This window comes from Palaemon carinicauda, chromosome 22 (genome assembly GCF_036898095.1).
Source record: "Palaemon carinicauda isolate YSFRI2023 chromosome 22, ASM3689809v2, whole genome shotgun sequence".
Taxonomy (NCBI): domain Eukaryota; kingdom Metazoa; phylum Arthropoda; class Malacostraca; order Decapoda; family Palaemonidae; genus Palaemon; species Palaemon carinicauda.
In genome coordinates, this window is record NC_090746.1 from 95176424 (window position 1) to 95181423 (window position 5000).

The window sequence follows — 5000 nt, forward strand, 5'->3', positions numbered from 1 at the left end:
CATAAAAAATCGTCTCTTTATCAACTAAAATATCTTCTTCTTCTTCTTCTTCTTCTTCTTCTTCTTCTTTTCCCACTTCTATGTGGGGTCGATGTTTCTGGTCAGCTTTCTCCATCTACCTCTGTCCCACACTTCATCACCGGTTAATATCCCCTTAGGTGACGCGCTGGGACGGTGGGACCTCGCCCGATTTTTCGGAGAGATCAGGCGAGGTTCCAACGTGTCGCCTAAGAGAAATGCTCAAGCATTAATTTCATTCTGATTATACTCACTGACCTTAGTTGTTTTGGCTAATTTTTCATGGCCGGATGCCTTTCCTGCCGCCAACCTTCCCCATTTACCCGGGGTTTGGGACCGGCAGCAATTTGAGGCTGGTTTGCCCCCCCCCCCCGCCTCAGTGGCTCGGTTTAACTAAAATATATTTTTACAAAAAATTCTTCTCTTTATTTCCAAACATTTCGACTCTATATTAACAAACATTTCGTCTTTTTATTTACAAAAGAAATTCATCTCTTTATTCACAAACATTTCGTCTCTTCATTCATAAAAAATTCGCCTCTTTATTAACTAAAATATCTTCTCTTTATTTACAAAAAAAATTCTTAACTTTATTTCCAAACATTTTGTCTCTATTTTCAAAAATTTTGTCTCTTTATTTAAAAAAAAAAACTCTCATTCACAAATATTTCGTCTCTTTATTTCCAAAGATTTCGTCGCTGCTGTATATTTACAAAAATTGTACTGTTTATTAAAATAAATTACTCCTTATTTCCAAACATTTCGTCTTTATATTAACAAATATTTCGTCTCTTTATTTAAAAAAAATTCTCTTTATTTCCAAACATTTTGTCTATATATTAACAAAAAAATTTGTCCCTATTTACAGACATTTCTCTTTTTTTTTTTTTTTTTACAAACATTTCTCTTTATTTACAAACATTTCGTCTCCTTATTTATAAACATTTCTTCTTATTACAACACCTCTTTCATCATTCTTCTCTATTTTATTTCGAGAGGAATTCGTGTTTTTTTTCTCTCCTTTTCTTTGAAGGAGATGGTCATCATCCTGTCCTTTCCTTCTCATTTTTTTTTTTTTTTTTTGCATTCTCATGATTTCTTATATTGAATCTATCTTCATTTACCTTCTTACTGCCTTTCACCACCCTACTGTTCACGTTTCTTCACAATTCTTGTATTTTTCTTATTATTCTATCTCACATAAGCCCTTTCTTATATGTCTCTTTTAAAGTCAGATGATGTAGTTTCAGGTGTGTATTGCTCGATTTGCGTAGGATCAGGACCAAAAAAAAGGGTGTGGGGGGGGGGGGGGAGTTTAGGGGAGGTGGTCTTGGTTCCCCTGGTGGGGTATCTAGCAAGTAGGGAGTAGGGAGGGGAAAGGGAGTCAGGGAGCTGGGCCCGAGGGAGAAGGCGGAGGGAGACACGTACGCCAGAAATCTGTGTGTGGGATCTGAGTAGGCACTTGACCCAGGCAGGAAACCATCGGCCTCAACCCTTGAGGCACATCGAACTTAAATCCTATCAAGTCAGAGCTCCTGTGCATATAGTGGCAAAGGATGACCAACTGGAGGAGGGAGTGGAGGGTAGAGTTCCTTCGGTTTTTGAAGAGCTCTGATTTAAGATGGGTTAGATGGCCAAGGAGAATTGATAAGTGCAGAGAAGAATGATGGAAGGGGGGGGGGGGTGGCATTCAAACTTGCTGGAAGGTGTATACTCTCTCATATAACTCAAAATGACCAATATAATGAAAAGCAATTATCGTGGTAGGCCTACTGGTTAGTTCGACGTGGAATGTACGTTATGCAATTATTGGGATTTTCCTTGGATATCCCTCAACTCTTTTTTTTTTCTTTTGATAATCTCCAATGTTATTATTATTATTATTATTATTATTATTATTATTATTATTGTTATTATTATTATTATTATTATTATTATTATTATTATTATTATTATTATTATTATTATCATTATTATTATTTATTATTGTTCTTATATTTATTATTATTATTATTATTATTATTATTATTATTATTATTATTATTATTAATATTATTTTTATTATTTTTATTATTTATTCTAAATATTATTATTAGTATTATTATTATTATTATTATTATTATTATTACTATTATTATTATTATTATTATTATTATTATTATTATTATTATTATTATTATTATTATTATTAACATAATAAATTACTCTGGGAATTTCAACGGTAGACTCAGATCCATTCTTCAATAGCAATGATAAAAAGTATAGTAGCAAAATTACAAACTAGTAAGGTGGGAGTGGAATGCCTTCTCTGCCCTTTGACGGGTGAATATTAAAACTCATAATATCTTCCGCTCACTTTGCCCATATTTACAAGATAGAGATATTCAAGAGAGTGCCTCTTCGGCAACTCTCAGCCTTGACCTCGTTAGGATGATATAGAGGAAAATGATAGATTTATAATTCCCGCCTGTTATGTGAAATTATAAGAATAAAATGACTCGTCAGTTCAACACGGATAAAAAAAAAGAAGAAACTCATGAGACGTTAGAAGGAGGATTTACTTCCAGTGAGTGCTCGAACACGACAGACTCGAGATTTTTAAAGAATTGAAAAGACAATTCAAATAACCGATACTCGTTTTGACTAGGAGTGGAGGCGAAGTTCATAATCACTGCCATTGGAGGATTGCAAATAAGAGAGAGAGAGAGAGAGAGAGAGAGAGAGAGAGAGAGAGAGAGAGAGAGAGAGAGAGAGAGAGAGAGAGAGAGAGAGAGATAGGAAACTAGGAAATCCCTCATGAGGAGGATTGGCTGAATACGATGCCAATGAATAAATTTGTTGGTACAAAAAGTTAGAGGTAGGAGGTGTCTGCGTCGTGACCCGTGTGTGTGTGAGTGGCGGAGAGGTGATAAAGACATCATTCCCAGTAATGCGGAAGACCGACTGATGACACTCTGTGCATATGTACGTAGGTTTTAATCGGCTGCATACATGTGACACTCTCAGGGTAAACGGGAGTTGGCCTCAAGCAGGCATAGCGTCTCCATGTGTTCTGTGCTAACTTGAACAGTTCAGGCCTTAATTGAAAGCCTCAGGGAAAGGGAATTTGAATCCGCATAGATTTCGTAATCAGAATTCCTACCAGTTATGGACTTGAGTGACATAGGTACAAAATGAAGCAGCTGAAAATGTCTTGATGTTGTTCCATCTTCACAAAAGCCAGAAGAGAGATCATCGCCTTATCCTTCTTATCCATGGGAAAAGTCACTAGAATCTAAAGTAAGTTCTGGAAATACGGTTGTTGTAGAGGTAGCAGCAGAAGTAGGAAAAGGGAAATATCCATTGCTTTCTGTACGCTGGTGTTCAATGGCAATGAGCATAGCCGTATAAAATATATCATATCAGTAGAATAAAAGACACAGAGTAGTCATAAATAATTATTCAAAGGATACCTATCCTTCCCTAACAGTAAGAATAAGCAAGGATATAGTGCTTTTGACTGTAGAGACCCCAAACTTTATTTACAACATTTTAAACGATAGGTCACACATTCAACAATTCCCCAACTAGCCCGTCGTGGCTTATAAATCTTGAGGAGGTTTTAGTTCAATAAACTAGGTCAGAGAGGTACTATAGTCAATTTTTTTAGCGAGGCATATTTGTACCGACTCGCAGCGGTGCCCTTTTTGCTCGGAAAAGTTTCCTGATCGCTGATTGATTAGAATTATCTTGTCCAACCAATCAGCGATCAGGAAACTTTTCCGAGCTAAAAGGGCATCGTTGCGAGTCGGTGCAAACATGACTCGCTAAAAGAAATGGACTATAGGTAGGCTACTTATTACCACGACATTAGATTAGAAATGCAAAGAAAGGAATATAAAAGGATATAGATTTATAAAAAGACAAATTAATAAATACATGACAAATAATCACACTCATTTATACATATGTATATATATGTATATACAGTATGTTATATATTATATACATATACCGTGTGTATATATATATATATATATATATATATATATATATATATACACATATATATATATATATATATATATATATATATATATATATATATATATATATAGATGTGTGTATATATACATTTATATGTGTTTATGTGTATATAATATATATATTACATATATTTCCACATGTTTAGATATATAAGTGAATGAAGGAATCAAGAAATATCTAAAAAAGACACGTTTTCGTATGAATTATTATTTTTGGGAGAATTTCCGAAGATATTATATTATGTTTAGAGTCTGCGACTGTAATGGTGATCTTCCGTTAACTGAAGTTGAAGACAAGTTCGTTTTCGTGAAAAAACTAAAACGTGCTGCAATATTGCATAGACCAGCAAGGAAATTTTTTTTACTAAAGCAAAAAGTTTCATGATAATTTTGCAAGTCTTGCTCCCATTTTTGTGATTATTATGGAATACGAATATTTATTTTGATAAAAGTATTTACATCACTACGTAGAACCAATATTTTCAAGGAGTATACAATAAAATGCATGCAGAAAATATGCACTTGAATACTCTGTACAGTATACTGTATATATTCCCATAGACACACATAATATGTAGTCATAAATAAGAAGATAAATATACATAGAGATTCTTACAGTAAGTGCCTACACCACACACATACGCACATATGTTTGTATATCATCCTCTCTCTCTCTCTCTCTCTCTCTCTCTCTCTCTCTCTCTCTCTCTCTCTCTCTCTCTTCAGATGATGTTTCCTGCCTTTTAGCCCATCTTTGTAGACATCAGAACTCTAAGATAGGAACTCCTCCAAAGCTGTAGTTTGGCATCGTCGATTGTAGGCAACTGGGTTCCTGTCAATTGCTCTTTTAATTTAGGGAAAAAAAAAAAAAAACAGAAAAAAAGAAAAAAAAGGAAAAAAAAAGAGGGAGCCAGATTAGGGCTATTGGGTGGGTGTGGCAGAATTTCCGAGTGAAGT

General features: G+C 34.4%; 1 protein-coding gene across 2 annotated transcripts in view; it reads left to right on the forward strand.

Moving 5' to 3' along the window:
* LOC137616640 (excitatory amino acid transporter-like) overlaps positions 1-5000 on the forward strand; it is a 153907-nt gene that overhangs the window by 68063 nt on the left and 80844 nt on the right. The window contains exon 1 of one of the 2 annotated variants that reach the window (XM_068346553.1): positions 2928-3297. The exons of the other annotated variant lie outside the window; for it this stretch is intronic. The gene's annotated coding sequence lies outside the window, so the exon portion shown is untranslated. Of the gene's footprint in view, positions 1-2927; positions 3298-5000 lie in introns of those variants that run through there. 2 annotated transcript variants of the gene reach the window in all.